A 16,856-nucleotide genomic window follows, 5' to 3' on the forward strand; every position below is an offset into this window, starting at 1 on the left:
TACTTATATTTTCTAGGCTGTGATTTATTGCAACAGAAAGAGGATCCAATACGAAATGCCACCATCATAGTGACTGGAAAGAAACAGTCACACTGGGAACTCTAATTGTATATGCATTTTGATCTGATTTTAATCTAAAAAGAGAAACAGGCATGGCCACCAGAAAAATCCAAAGCCATATATGCCCAGAGACCATGAATTTTAGTAAGACTTAAAATATGAATTGACATCCAAACCTACAATCTAACATGTACCTGCTGGTCTGATAGAGAGATAGCATGTACAGCACATAGGGAACAAAACCTGCCTTTATAGACTTACTTGTGAAATTAAAAAAAAAATAAAATAATAAACTACCAAAAAAACCCAAACCCAAACAAACAGAAAAAAATGCATTTATCTCCAAAACTTTGGAAGAACTATGTGTGTGTATTTTGGTGTTGTTCTTATCCTTGAAAAAAACAATCATGCCACATAAGCAGTACAAAGAAGCACAACTATGTCATGTTTTCTTACATTATCTAGGGATTGCTTGCCTGGGAAATCACTAAGAAAATCATACCATAGCTATCGATGGCTGCAGCACAAATGTCACAGCATTAATAACTGCTCACTTAAAGCTGAGAACTTTGCACTGAGTCTGAAAAATAGCACAGTGGCAGAAACCCTCTGGTCTGCAAGTCCTTCCTCCAGCAGAGAATGGCAGGTCTGGTTGCTCAGGTTGTGGAGAGGATGGGGACAGGAGGTGATAAGTCACTTCTCAGCCCCTCTTTCCAAAGGTTAATTTTCAAGCTCATATTTTACTTTCTGTCCTAAATGCCATTGAGATGAGAGAGAATGTGTGCCATTTCGTGGTCTGTGGCCCAAGCTACAGTGAGGACAGAGAGCCAATATCTGTAACATAGGTGGATCTTTCTGCCTTGGGGTATTTTCTGAGCACTGGTACTGCAGCCTTTTTCTGTGGATGTTCAGCCCTCTCATGCAGTTTCACAAATAAAATCAAACAACTGGAGTGTTTTAAGTTTTTGGGGCCTACTAAGAAGAAATGTTTTAATGAGAGAGCCAGGAATAAGAAAATTATGGGAAGCAGTAGTTCTGGGAAGCAGTTGCAGTGCAAGGGTTGCCATACCACAGAGGAAATACTCAACAGAAGAAAACTGTACTTTTGTATCTTGACATTAATCTCAGAAATATAAACTACTACCCTTCCTTAAAAAAAAAAAAAGAAAAAAATTAAGTGCATTTTTAGGAAGTGAAAACAAAGACAAAAAGAAAGAGGGGATCTGTGGCTGAGGCTGACTCAAGCCCAAAAAGAACCTTGTCAAACCAACGTTAACATTTTTTATCGTTAAATTGATAAAATTCATGGGAGCTCACTGAAAAGTACAGTTTACTAGCAGACCCCAGACAGCACTCTACCAGCTGGATACTCTGAGATTTTTAGTTTCTTTTCCAGCAGTAGAGGATACACATGGATATTTGCATACTCCCTGAAGTATAAGGGAGCCAGAGCTCTCCTCAGCGTACATTGTGTCTTTCCACCCCAGTGCAACCCACAAGGTCAGCCAACCTGGGAGACCAGCAAACTTCCTGCATGCAATGTGATCACAGGGAAGGCAGAGGAATATGTGCTAGGCTGTAGTTGTGGACATGGCACCTTGCAGAGCACCTTTTATATGTCCAGAAACTATTGATAACACATGAAATTACAGATCCAGGAAAAGGCATTGGCATGAACCGTAAGTGCATAAGACACAGTTCAACTTTTCATGGAGGAAAAAGATGACCTGAATTGCATCCTCAATATTCAAGACTTCACAAGTGAACTGAGGACCCATTTCACCAACTAGAAGAGAGCAGCATAGCAATATGAGACCTGCCAGGCCAGACCATGCAATCCAAAATGCTCCCTTGCCTACTTAGGACAGCTTTATAGTTCCTGTACACTACTAGGGCAGTGCAAAGGCACCCTGATTGAACACTTGCCTTACTGAAGTTTGCTGTGGCTCTAAAATGGTAACAATTGCAACAACTCAGCCTTCTCTTTGCTCCTTCAAAACACCCCGATTCATAATTCTAGAATCTCAGTAGTAGGAGGCCATTATTTTTATAGGTATTTATTTGATTTTGGGGTCCAGAAAAATCAAGTTATTTTGCATTGTGAATATTTAATATACATCAAAAATAAAAATCTCCAGTCATTTTCACATGAAGAAACCTAGGTCCGACTGCAGAGAGCATGCTTAATATGTGTAATGATTATAGAAAATTCCATCTATCTTATATGGTCTTTTCTTGTTAATTTCGCAGATCTCCAGAGAATTTCCTGAACAGCTTTGGAGGACTGGACAAGATCGCTGAAGAATTTCCAGTGCTCTAGAAGGCTCAAGACAGCATTTCCAGTGCTAGAAGGTGAACAAAGGTCTGTATTAACCTGTAAGTTAGCCTGTGATGACTAATGGCAACATTGTGAGATGAAAATATAGTGTTCAAGACAAGGCTCAGATAAAACAGATTCTGACTTACCTGCAAAGTCTAAATAATTTAAAAAGCACAAAGCATACATGGCTAGCTTGTTAGAATGAGTAAGCATGTCCTGCTGTGAATAAGACCTACATTTTTTTCAGTTTAATATTTTGGACTATGAGAAAAGATATTGGGGTTCAGAGGAGTACAAGGGTAATAAATTAATACTTGCTCATAGTAGCAAGAAACAGCTGCCATTCTGGAGTACTCAAAAGATGTGGCACATCAGTGATTGATTCTGTCACTGTGGTCTGCTGAAACTCTTAACAAGGCTGAAGTCTTCCTCACACAAATGGCATCTCCCACCATGATTCCCCTTAAACAAATGCACTGTGGGACAGAGAGAGTTATATTTACCACCTTGCAACACACAGGCATGAGACACATTGTGATCTTGGACAAACTGGGAAGAGCTCCTGACTCCCTTGAAAGCAGAGAGGCCCTGCCCTGCAGAGAGACCTCAGTAAATAACAGGACTGGGCAACCACCAACCATACGAATTTCAACAAGGAAAAGTGCCAGATTCTGCACCTGGGATGGGGCAACCCTGCATGTGTGGACAGACTGGAGAATGAGATGCTTGAAAGGGACTTTGGGGTCCTCATTGATGGCAAGTTTAATTTGGGTCAGCAGTGCCCTGGCAGCCAGGAGGGCCAACCCTGTCCTGGGGTGCAGCAGGCACAGCATCACCAGCCAGGCAGGGGAGGGGATTCTCCTGCTCTGCTCTGCACTGGGGCAGCCTCACCTCCAGTGCTGGGGCCTGGTTTGGGTACCACAATATAAGAAAGATATAAAACTATGAGAGAGCCTCCACAGGAAGGCCACAGGGATGGTTAAGGACCTTGGGTAGAAGCCATATGAGGAGCAGCTGACATCACTTGCCTGGAGAAGAGGAGGTTGAAAGGAGACCTCATAGCTAAGACTTCCTCCTGAGGGGAAGAGGAGGGACAGGCACCAATCTCTTCACTCTTGTGACTAGTGACAGGACCTGAGGGAATGGCCTGAAATTGTGTCAGGGGAAGCTTAGGATGGATATTAGAAAAAGGTATTTCACACAGAGGGTGTTTGGTCACTGGAATGGGCTCCAAAGGAAAGTGGTCACAGCACCAACCTCCCAGAGTTCAAGAAACATTTGGACAATTCTCTCAGACACGTGGTGTGACTCTGGGGGATGGCGTTCTGCAGGGCCAGGAGGTGGACTCCATAATCCTTGTGGGTCCATTCCAACTCAACTTACTTTGTAACTTTGTGAAGTATCAGGCTACAAATGCAAGACTATTTACTGTCTCTTGTCGTAGTAGTACTTTACTTCATATTCATTCCCAAACCTTCCATAAGCTACAAATTCTCTGATTCCTTCAGAGCAGAGAATGTTTTTATGCCTCTGCCATCCTAGACCTGTATTTTCCAGCTCCTTTGGTCTCTCCCAAGGAAGAGCAGCCATGTGCCTCCCCTTTAAACCTCCTTTGCCCCTTGAGTCTGCCAGACACCAAACTCCTTCCTCCACAACTGACTCTTCTGAGCAGCTCATAGATGGCTAGTTCTGTCTTTGAACCTTTCCATGCTGCTGTTTTCCTACCAGTCCAGCCCAGCCTCACAGAAATTTGCTGTCCTGATCATCAGACGCTCTCTGCAAGACATTAGTGAAGTAATTACCCAGGGACATACAGCAGTCTGCCCACTGGTGCTTTACTTACAAGCTCATTTTGATCATTAATGATGCTAAGCACATAAGGGTTTCTAACTAAAATAATGCATAGAGCAAAGTTACTGTATTCTGTCCATGGCCTTCTCCTCCTAAAAACCTCTGCAACAATGACGAATAAAGGAACCTCTTAAACTAAATGTGAAATTCTTTCTATTAAAATTTCATCTGTGATAATGTTTCAGTGGGTTGCTATACATAAATATTTTCATAGAATCATTGCCAAAAGAATGCATTTTTCCCTCTTTAGTTCGAAACTCCCCTAGGAAAAAAATACAATTTTTCCTGTGAAAGATTAAATAAGGGACTTATTATTTACTACAGACTTTACAAAACTCCTGCGATGTAGTTATGGTATTATTTGTGTTTCCAAAGTGAAGCAGCCCGTGAAGTAGCATGAGCTGGTTATTTTTTAATTTTTAAATCCAATTAATTGTTCTAGTTACAGTACTACTAATTTTTATCTAGCTGATTAACTAGAGAATAATCCAAATACATTTCAAATTATAAATCTTTCATGATTTGGGAGATTTTATACTAATGTACATTTGACAGTGCTAATTTAAAGCAAATATCAAGCTTGATTAAACATTCCCAAGATAAGAGGGATAAACGATTGAATTATTTTATAGATTTAACTACTATTGATATGATGTTATAAACAGAAATATTTTGATGTTCATCATTAATTTTTAAAAATAATTCTTTGGGAAACAGCCAAGAAGGACTGGAGAAGTAGGTCAGAATGTATGCACAAAACATTTGTATTCTTTACTATATAAACATTAATTTATTTATTGAAATAATACACTGTTAATTATTTATTAAAGAAATTACAATTTTGCTGAGCTTCCCTCTGAAAAAAAAAATCATTAAAATGTGGCTAATGCAATAGATTGTTCCACATCTCTGCCTCCCAACTGTTTGCCAAGTGTTTATTGGCAAATCACTATCTGTTAAAACATAATCTGCATCAGAGCATCTCCAGCAAGCAACTGCATTATGAAGTGTTTTAGTAAGCTTTAAGTACTGTAAAAATAGTCAGCATTCCCCATCATATTTTCAGTGCCCTTATCCATATGTGGGAGATTATTTTTATATATATATATATATATATATATATATATATATATATATATATATATATGAGATGAACTCTTTAGACATATTGCTAAAGAAGGTGAATTTCACAATATCCCTGGCTATTTCTCAAATCTGCTTTTAAAAATGCAGATATAGCAAGCAGTATTAAGTAATGTTGGAAAAAGAGAGAAAGGGCTCTTTGTAAGAAGTTACACTGCACACATATGAGCTTTTTTCTGTTTTCTTTTTCTTTTTTTTTTTTTAGTTTCCTTTTTTTTATTTTTTTAAACCAAGGAACATAGCTGAATCACCAAAGTGTCTGAGCGCAATCTATCATCCATCCATAAATTAGCAGGCTTCATGCAAACACTCAGGTAAATAGAGGAAGTGGAAGCATGAAAACACCGATTACCAATAAAAATTGGAGTAGATGTTCCCAGCTGGAGAATGAGCAGAACCCATAGTCAACAGCACAGAAATATGCACCAGCACGTTACTCTCCAAGGCAGTGCTGTAAATGAGATGGTGTCCAGGGATGACTTGCCTTTACTAATCTCAGCTGGCCTTTCCAGTTAATATATTTAAACAAAAATGTAGATTTTCTGGAATCTATTACTATGCTTGATTAATTTGCGAAAAGGATTAGATAACTATTTTCTCCCATTTTCCATATGGCACATTTAAAATTATATTTTCTAATGATGTAATTTCATTTTCTTTCATTAGTTCTACTGAAAAACAAGCAGTATTTTTTCCAGCTAGAGCATTAATACATATAACATTGAATTGGTTAATGCAACATACTTTTCTCTCAATATCACTTAGCTCTATATTACAGTGCAAAACAAAATTAAAGCATTGTGGATTCAGTTTATTTTTGCATTTTTCAGTAGTATGAACTATTGGGGAAAAGGAGAGCAGGTTGTTTCTGGATTTGACTTACTGTATTTATTCTTTTTTATTTTGAGAAGCTGGGATGTTGCTAAACTTCACTGAACCACTTTGCAAGTGGCAGTAAACCAAAACCTTTACTGAACTCCAGACAGATTAGACCTACTGCATTTCTCTCACCTAAGAAATCAGTTATCAAAGAAGCTATGAATTTAATCTGGGAAGACATCCCTTTAGAAAGTCCAGAATGCATTTTTTGTGGTACCCCTTCCTTCTTAATTTCTCTTTCACAACTTCCCCTATAGCCTTGTATAATACTGGAATCTGACTAATTTGGCCTCCAGAGGCCAAATCTGACCCTATGTCCTCACCATCATCTAAAATATAAGGACTCTATTTTCTGATCCCTGTCAGGAGCTTGGTCACTCCACTTGACAGATGCACCCAGATCACTGCCACTGTACCTGAACTTTCACTCACTTGGTTGGTTATTTTTGGGATAGAAGTGGTTAGGTCTATGTGACATAATTGCATTGGTCTTTTAGTCTTAATTTTAGCCTGGGTATACTAATTTACAGCATGTCCTCACTTCCCATAGTCAGCACTTCTGTCATTACGGAAAGTAATACATTTGATTTAAATTCGATGAACCATTATTCTTGACCTCCTTTTCATTGCACTGGTTGAGTGTCTCCCTCTGTGTTCTCTTTTATATTTATACATTTGTGGCTGAGGAAAAACAAACAAAAACCCTTAACTTTTTGCTGTTTGTCTCAGTTTACAAGGTCTAATTCAGCTTTACTTTGGCACTTATCTCCACTTTTCTGTTTCCTGGCCTTTCAGACATAGAATACTCCCTATCCCTTTAGGCAAACTGCTTATTTCTTCTACCCTTTCAGAAGCAGTTATTTATCCAGTCAGCTCTGGAGCCATTCCCTACAAGATTTTCCCCTTGATTAAGATGCAAGTTCCAGACAGCTTTCACACCTTTGATTTAGAGAAATTTCACGCCTTCTCCACATTAAAATCCCTGAGCTCTTTAATCCAGTTGACCTCATTAACTAGTTTCCTTAATTTTTCCAAGTTTATCTTTTTGAAATTGAGATCCTTTACAAGCTTGGTTGCAGCTGTGCTGGTGGGGGTGGCTGCAGCATTGCAGGGCAGCTGCTGTGCTGACACATTTTTTGGTGCCTATGTCTCAACCTGTGGTTCTAATGGGAAAGGTTGCAGCCCCCCACCCCCAAACTGCTGCTCTTCTGCTTAATTAAGCTGAATAAATTGATGATCATTTGACACTAGGTTATTTTCTACCACCCCTTCTTTATGCTCCCATTGCAAAAACACAAGATACAGCCAAATTCTCTGTTGCCTGGATGGAGGAGGACTGTGTCACTATTACTGGTAGGTTTTAGCCAGCTGTATTACCTTGGTCACAACTGTAAGGTTTTCATTAATTTGCTTTTATCTTCAAAGACAGGTTTTGCCCTATGCTTTAAAGGACATTTCAAGCACTTCTGTAGTTGACTCTGTACAGTCAGGGAAATTTCTTCCTCACCTGCAACATTTATTGTCTTATGACTCAAGTCACAGAGGGATTGTATCAGAAGCCTCTCCAAAGTGGAAGTTTTCACCAAAATAGTGCAGTATTTGGACTGAAAGGTAACTATTACCACTGACTTGAAATTCTACCTGCTAATATGTCATCTCCTCAAGAACTATTTGCTTATAAGATACTTAAATTTAGAGATACACAAATAGGAACTAACATCATAAAGCTAGAAGATGGGGAAGGCTTATTATTGCATGTAGGTCTTCCTAAGAGTTGCGAATAATTCATTCTTACATGTTCTCTTCTTTCTAAACCCACACATTGCAAGCAAAGGCATGTTTGTTGTTTCTCTTAGGAGGCTACTCCATAACTTAGAAGGTTGCAGCAACCACAAGATTTTCAAAGGCCTTCAGCAATATTTTTCCTTTATTAGCTTAGTCTCAGCCTTCCAACCATGGACAAGAAAACATGACTTGAGCCCTCATGGACATACCTATATATAAACGGTAATAATAGAAAGACATCACCACACAAACTTCCCTTCCTCTTCACTAGCTTTTAAATGGTTTAGCTACTACACATATGTGTTTGCTGGTTCAGACTTGGGAACTGGGAATGTACACCAGCCATTAACTGTCAGGCTCCTCTATGTTAGATACCAGCCCCAAGGGAATAACTAAAACACAGCAGAGCAAACGAAACAGCAAAGTGAAGTGCACTTGTGAACTTGCCTGTGAAGATGGGCATGCAGTTCAGTGGGTATAGCCCTGTGTTGCAAAGAGGGTAGTGGCATGTTGTCTTTTATGTGGGGCAAGTAAACAAGAACATTATTGTGTTGGTGCTGCTCAGATTCTGTGAAGTATAATGAAAGATAAAAGTACACACGGCAGAGCATGTGTCTCCTAGGCACAGTCATGCTGTGGAGAGAAGTAATTTATCCCTGCTGGGTACATCCATCATAATCCAGAGTCTGGAAATATCTGTTATTAGAGTGCATTCATTCCAGAGCTTATGCTATGTATGCTTGCTATTTAAGTTGACCTGCTGCAATGGTGGTGTCAATTAGTTTCTGAGATCCCTCCCTATGATTTTGCCAGTAATGAGCATGTTCACGTGCACAAAGTTAACAAAATATATCGCAATATCTCAAATGCACCCAAGTGTGAAAGTTGCCCCTGTGCTTCATCGTAGCTTAAAGTCTGAGACTAAAGAAAGCAAACTAGAAGAAAAATGGCTCCTAATTTGGAGTTAATATTTTCCTCTCCTGTAATACCAAAAAATCCAGGTGCACACATCATGAAGTTTATGATGACATGTATTCAGAGTTTTGCTAATCTCACCAGAAATCATTAGTAGTCTTGGGAACTATTATTACTTGGGAGCTGTGGGAAAAAAAATTGATAATACTTAATTCTTACTAATGAGTTACATTTGAAGACAGGAAAATTCACTTTCCCTCCTCTTTTTTTTTATTTTTGAAAGTATATCTTGTAAAAAGTTTTTTAACTGGGCCTTAAATGAGTTTAGATCTCAATTTATGCTGAAGGTGAAGACTGAAACCCAAAATTTATGGGTTTAGATTTCCTTACTTCAGGAAACCAGTGTGAATTTTAAAACAATAAATAAATAAAAAGTAAATAAATAAATAAGGAAAATATTAACACTTTGAAGGAGAAAAAGCAGAGAATAACCTCTGATGTCCATTAAAAATAGACACATGCAAAAATTGTCTTTTTGCATGATGGAACATATAATTGAAGAGAAGAATTAAGTGCAAGCAACAGTGAGGGGAAAAGCAACACTTCTCAGAATTCTGAACTCATAGAAGTTAATCAGGGCCAAAAGCTCCTCTCTGTGTCTAGCAGCAAAGAGGAAGGTGGTATTGACTTGAGACAGGGAAGTGTTGAGGAGGAAATGCTGGTTCTTGAGAGTGGCATTCCTTGCAGTTCTCAATTTGCAGGGCTCAGGGGATGAGTGATCTGGCGAATGGGGACAGTGTCAGCATTGGGAGTGACCGGTTGGGGATTACTCTCTGAAGAACACTGTCCTCTTGTCTGCTCCACAAAACAAACCAACCAACATCATAGTTATTCCTTTTTCTTGACTCCTGGGACTCCAAATGCAGCCAACCCCTTCAGATCCATTCTAGCCAGTTGTCCAGTGATTCAAATGTCCAAACAGCAGAAGTCTTATACACAAATAGAAATGCCCTGAAAAATGATGGTGTTTTCTTTACTGCATAGCTCTGCTTTAATGCTGACTCTGAGTAGAGAAGTATTCACGAAGCTAAGGTTTTGATATCATGATTAATATTTTTGGTTTGACAGTGTAGGGGTAAGCATAGCCAACAGTTAAATAAACAACTGAAGCTAGTTTATGCAATATTCTACCACATCTTTTAACTAATCATTAAATAAAACAGAGCAAGCACATTGCTGTGAGCAAACTAATCTTTCTAACATGACTCTTAAACAACTCAGTAAATCACTCTTCAGTAATTTCTTTATCTAACTGGCTCAGTATCCTTGATAGATCCTCGATAGCCCTAAGAAATATTTGATCAGTGGGTTGCCTATGTGTATAATCTTTACTTATTTGCTGCACTAGTTAATCTCATTTTTTCCTAACTGAAATCCCATTTTATTATTTCATCAGGAAACATTTTCTCCATGCCAAGGGTGAATTTATTAGAGGTCTCAGACCCCTTCAGCTGTCTGAAGGATTCAGCCTTCTGTGGTGATCATGTGACAAATTCGACAAGAGAAGTACCTTTGCCTTGGTACTGCATAGTAGCTAAATAGCTACAACATACAAAAGCACACAGGAAGCCCAAACTTTAAATAAAAATATTGCTTACACTCTCATTTACACAGTGAGGAGGAGGAGCTGGAGTGAGTGATACGTGGGTTATAGTGTTGTGCAGTTTGCAAGTCAGCATGGCTGAAACCTTTTCAGACATCACTTTTTAAAAGAACTGCCTAGATGCAAACAAAAGACCCTTGTGGATAAATTCCCAAATGTGTCTAAGCAGGTTAACTCTTTGAGTGATATAAGATCCCCAGACACTAGAGATCAAATAAAAGGACAAGCCTGTGGCTTTGTGCACGCAGAGAGTGCTGGACTTTGCCCCTGAAACTTTCTAGTGACAACATTCTAATACCTTAAAGTGGCTACCCCAAGACACATCTGTGTGGCAGAAAAAAGGTTAATGTTGCATGCAGTAGTTTCTGTCTTCTGTCAGTACTTAGCATTTTACTCTTACTAAAATTAAACGAAATCAGCACCCAAATAATGGCCTGAGTTTCAGATGGCCTCTGGTATTTTGCTTGTTTAAGAATTAAATATAACTCCATTGTTAAATCTAATGTATCATTGATCTATGGTTCAGAGAGAAATTATTTGCTGGAAGATTGTTTAAGATTAAGATAAAGTTACAACATATAAATAGTTTATCCTTAAAAATACAATATCTTCTCAAAATTATTTAGAGGTTTAAGTATCAAATTGCAGACATGAATTACAAAGATCCTGAAGAAATGCTGATTTCTAAAACTCAGAAGACCAGAATAAGGAAATAAGTGAATATTATATAACATTTTCCTGAACTCTTATGTTATTAAAGAAACCTCAATCCTAAAGTGCTGTGCTAGATTAATGAATTTAGAAAGTGCTTAAGGACCTGCACTCATGATTTTGGTTGCATTCTTGTACCAAACAGATGGAGAATGGCCAGTGCAAAATGTGCTGTAAGGGAAAAGTATTGTGCAAAATATAACTACAGTTTCAATAGAAAAACCTACATTTCTTCATTAATTACATAGCTGCTACTGTGAAGTTATTAATAATAAAAATATTTGTTAGCCAAACATACACAGTGTTATTTACCTTAAAAAAAATATGGATGCACAGGATTCAGTTAACTAAAAATCACACATTCTTATCAGAAAATAGATCTTTTGAAATGAAAAAGAGCTCCTGGATGAAGGGGCTCTGCCCATTGCCTAAAATTGGATAAAACCACAAGCAAAACCTGAAACTTCATTCTAATTTTAGTGATTCGTAATTTTAATTCTGAGGGTTTTTTCTTTTTTTGCTTCCAACAAACGGAGAAATTAATGGAAATCCCAAGTTGTTAAGAAAGGAGCAACCCCCTTAATCAGGCATAGCTTTCCAAATGAGGTTATCAGTCTCAGAATGTTTTCTAGAGCTCCCACTGGGTGGATTTCAATATTGCATCATTTGAAGAACTCAAGCCACAAAAAAAAAAAAAAAAATTTGAAGGGAAATCCATAAAATATGTTCTGCTACTCGCAGTGCTTTCATATTTTTCAGTTAATCCCAAATCTTGTGGTATTTGCCCCATTTTCTTAAGACCCATGCTTCAGACATCATCATTTAACATGTGTATTAATTTGCACTTATAAAGTTAATTTTATATGTTCTATTCCTTCCTTTCTGGAAGAATAATCTGGAAAAGAGGAGCTACAAAGTCTCATGAACTGACTGCAAATAAAATACCCTTATATTAGAAAAAAAGTATTAAAAAAAAAGAAATAATCAGTTCCTGATTTGGGGCTTTTCCACCTCTTTTCTTCTAGTGGACAAACAAGCGAAAAATTATCCCAGTATTTTTAGATTTGTATCTGTTGGCTTAGCTTTCCAGGTGCAGATGCTGATCCCCCTGTGAGGAAATTTACTGTGTGCATGCAGCACCTCACATGTCCAAGGGATGCTGTATTCATGGGAACTGCCAGATGCAATTGCTGTGCGGGCCTGTTGAGCCTGACATTTGCTGATGGTAGAAAAGGAATCATAAAGGCTGATGTACAAAAATGCTCACAGATTGATGGAGTCGGCAGAGGTTTAGGAAGTGTGAGCATATGAGCAGAATGAGAGTCATCCAAAAGTTAGTGGGTACCCCCATCTTCTCCAGCAGTGTCTTCAAGGAATAAATGCTTGTGAGTCTTAATTCTCTCCTGCCACTTCAGTGCTACTTTGCCTGGTCTCCTTGGATTTCACGCTGTTCACATCTCAAAAAGATTAAAAAATTGATAAATCTTGAATCTGGACCACTGCCATTTTGTTTGGCATTCACAGCAATAGATTCTAAAATGAATCAATTTCTGCTTTACACTGACTATTCTAAATGTATATCTCTCTATCTACAAAGAAGTAGAAAAGAGCAAGGAAACCCAACAAACAGAAGGCCTAAAGAAGCTGTTCTTCTACAACAATAGTAGCACCTTTAATAGCCACACTAATAAAATCCATATTTCCCTTTCTTTTCTGATGATCAACATCGCATTGAAAATTTGTTTGGTTGAGGCTGTGCTTACAAGCTTTTTCTGTAAGCTTGTAAGATCTTCAGAGAAGTTTTGTGGGGCTGTGTCAAAAGGACAAAGAAACATTAAACATGCTGTCTTTGGCAGAAAGAGTTCCAGACTTTACAAATCTATTTCAATTAGGATTTTCATTTTGAGAAAGAGATTTTAATTTTGACATGTAGGGACCCCATGCACCAGTACATTTATACTTGCATTTATTATTGCAAAGCTATTGCGATCGCAATACAATCACAAACTTCTAAACAACAACAACTACTACTACAACAAAATAGAGAGGGGTTATTTATCATTTTATACATCACATTTATTGCTTTAGTGCAGCCAAAAGGAGTTTGTTCCTAGTTGTGTGGTATGCAATCACTTACATGTGGTCTACAAATAGAGGTCTCAGCTTAAAATACCCAAATCTTCTTACAGGATTGTAGGATGAAGCATAGAAACATTACCTATGTTCATTTTTAGCATAATTATACATTTTTTGCAGAAAAGTACCCATTTCAAGATTATTCTGCCACAAAACACCTGAATCTCCCAATCAGGTCTGAGTTATAATGTGGCTGTACCTTTTTGTGTGTAATTCTTACCAGCTAAGGTTTGCTATTATTTGTTACTTTGTTCTTACTGTATATACCACATACTATAGCCACTCCAGCTTTCTCAGTTGCAACTGCACTGAAAATTATTGCCTGAAAAATTTTTAGAGGTGACTGACTCTCTGAAAAACACAGTGGTGTTAAATCTAGAAAGTTTAAATAAATTTCACTATGTGAGTAAAAGCTCTTGAAGAAGCAGTGTAATAATAAGACCTATGGTAATTTTTGGAGAGATGTCTCTTGTACATCTAAATATTCCAGATAGGTCAGAGCATCCTCTTGGATGGGATGGAAATAGTTGACAGAGCACAGCAGTTTTAATATAGCACCAGAAGCAAATAAATTCACAAGCAAAGGCCAGACTCTGAGGAAATTATGTATATTACTTTGTTTATTGCAGCTAACCAAATGCGCTTGCAGTAGGAATTACAGTTTGTCAAAAAGATATACAATATCTGCCCTTTCATGTTTTCAGCCATTTAAAAATAACAAAATTCAGTGCCGTTTACTTTTCAACAGAAAATAAATGAAATCTAAAGTTATGGGTGTTTTTCATTAGCTGTTAGATACAGCGGCTGTGCCAGAAACCATTATCTAGTACATTTTGCTTTCCAGATAAAACTTTCAAATGCTTACATTTCATTGCACGTTGGTTGATTGGATAATTTGAACATCAAAGGATCCTTTCATTTAATTTAAGCCGAAAAGTTGTCTTTTGCTTTATTAACTTTCGATCAATAAACAAGCAATTTGGAAATGTAATCAGGAAATGCTTCCAATTGGCTGACAATGTATCAAAGCCAGTGCTTGAAGGCAAGAGCAAGCTGTAACAAGCAGTTTATTACCAGTAGCTGTTACTGACATTAGTCAAAACCAAGAAAGATAAAATGGAATAAGAAATGTAATGCTGGAAGAGCCTTGGGCGCTGTGTTCTCTTCTTCCTTTTGAAAACTGCAAGCCTGTCTTTGATATGATAACAAATATAAACTGTTTAAAAACACCAAATGCAGAAAAACTGAGACTAGCCTGTCATGGAGTTAATCCATTCTAGAGTGACATACAAATAGTGTAACATCCAGCGGATATATGTTATGGAAATATTTTGAATTGGATTTACATGTAGTGAGCAAATTGGAACTTTTGATTTTATGTGATATTGTAATGTACATGTTCTCATATTAACTGAGTGTAATCCTATTTGAAGATAATGAGTTCTCAATAGGCTCTCCAGTCTGCAAATGCGTCAGAACATTTTGAATTTGGCTAGAGAAGGTCCAAATGGACTTAGAAAAAATCCTCAGACTTGGGGGTAACCCTCGTTTCTGATGGAATTTGCATATTTTTTTGGCTAACACATCATCCATAAAACTAACTGAATGGTGAGCTTTTCTAGTTTGTTTTGACATTGTACTATTTGTTTTACAGTGTGCTGTCTATAGCCCAAAGCAGAACACTGGGCTGAATTTCAGCTCTGTTTTATTGAGCATGTCACAGAAAGCATCTTGTAGTTATTTCACAATCATCTGTACATATTTTTAACTCAATTAGGAATAAATAAAAAAGAAATAAAGGAAAATTTGTTTGACTGGAATGGATTTGAGAGGTGAGTAATGAGCATAGTGTAACAGATTTAATTTCCCTGTTCTACAATGAAACAAAGTCACGGAGACTTAGCACAAAGGGATTCAGGAAAAGAACAAAGAAGAAAATGTTTGGCTGCTTTGTGAAAGTTCTGTGTGTTGGCACACTGGGCATGCTGAGCGCATCACAAGGCATGCTGACACATAAGTCACATATTTCATCACCTCAAAGGGAAGCAATATTCTTTTGGTAGAGAATTATTTATCTGGTCCTTAGAGCTAACTGTTTTGCAGGTTTCATGAAAGTAGATGCCCTGTGTGGAACTACAACCATAGAGACACACAAAACATTAACAGGTCTTAATTTCATCTCATTAATGCATTCCAGAAACACCTAAAATTCCCTTTTCCTCGGATCTTTGAAACCTGGGCAGTGGTTACACTGATGATGCATCAGCTGGATGTGCTGCTTCTCCTTCCTCACCCAGGGAGTGCAGTCAGTGCTGTTAGGTCAGGGCTTGCTGCTCCCCAGTTTATACTCCACATCCCTTGATAACTTTTCCCATGATCAGTATTATGATTTCTCTTGAATTCCACCATATTTGGCATTTTTGGCATATTTGACTTTGAACCATTGTGGAGTACTGAGGAATTCCAAGTAGCTGTACCTTACATACCTAGACCTTCTATAAATTCTAAAAATAGTAATGGTCACTTTTTATAAGCTCAGAAACATTAAAACTGGTATGTTCTGACAAAAACCAAAAAACCCCAAACCAAAACAACAACAACAACTAACAAAACACACCAAACAAAAAAAACCCAAAACAAAACAAAACAAACAAAGAAACCCCACAAAAAAAAAAAAAAAAAAAAAATTAAAGCATTGTGTTTGAGGAAATGAACCAGTGGACATTCATTATGATGTTATACCTTGAAAGCTGAGATCCCTCTAAAATTTCTTTGCATAAGTTACAATATTGTTCTTGTAATATTTTTGAACTCAAAACATGTCAAGCATATGTACCTATCAGACCAAAGTTTCATATCATTGATCTGATCACATACACTGAAATCATCATACTGATATGGTGTGTTTGATGTGTTTGAGTGATTTCTCATTCATCAGCCAAAATTAAAGAGGAGAAAAAGAAAGCACATCTATTTTACATTATCACTTTTTTTTGCCAATCACAAAGCATTCTAAAAATTAGCCAGTTCTCACACCCTTGTGAAAGTCTGGAGGAAATACTGCAATCACCCTGATACATGGTACCAAAAGTCATTTCAGTCTTTTCCTAAATGCTTTACCAGCATTTAAAAACCCCCATCTACTTCTGTTATAGAGATAACAAGAAGAGAACTTGTACCTGAAAGGAGCAAATCCACCCCCCCAAAAGTAAAATACCTCTTCCTATCTTAGAAGACCACATAATTTTACCCCCCACCTGTTTCTGCATGCATAATAGTATATCTGGAAGAGAAGGGATTTGTTGTGAGATAGGAAACATTTGTGTTAACATTATCTGCAAAAAAAAAGGGCAAGTTACACTATTCAAAGCAGTGGATACAAAAATAGCTGGT

General features: G+C 37.5%; 1 long non-coding RNA gene across 1 annotated transcript in view; it reads left to right on the forward strand.

Moving 5' to 3' along the window:
- Positions 1–1,609: 1,609 nt before the first annotated feature.
- LOC135301430 (uncharacterized) overlaps positions 1,610–16,856 on the forward strand; it is an 18,996-nt gene continuing 3,749 nt past the window's right edge. Inside the window, exons 1-2 of the long non-coding RNA XR_010363200.1 lie at positions 1,610–1,739; positions 2,311–2,422. This is a non-coding gene — a long non-coding RNA (uncharacterized LOC135301430). The remainder of the gene's footprint in view (positions 1,740–2,310; positions 2,423–16,856) is intronic.

Source organism: Passer domesticus, chromosome 5 (assembly GCF_036417665.1).
Source record: "Passer domesticus isolate bPasDom1 chromosome 5, bPasDom1.hap1, whole genome shotgun sequence".
Lineage (NCBI taxonomy): Eukaryota > Metazoa > Chordata > Aves > Passeriformes > Passeridae > Passer > Passer domesticus.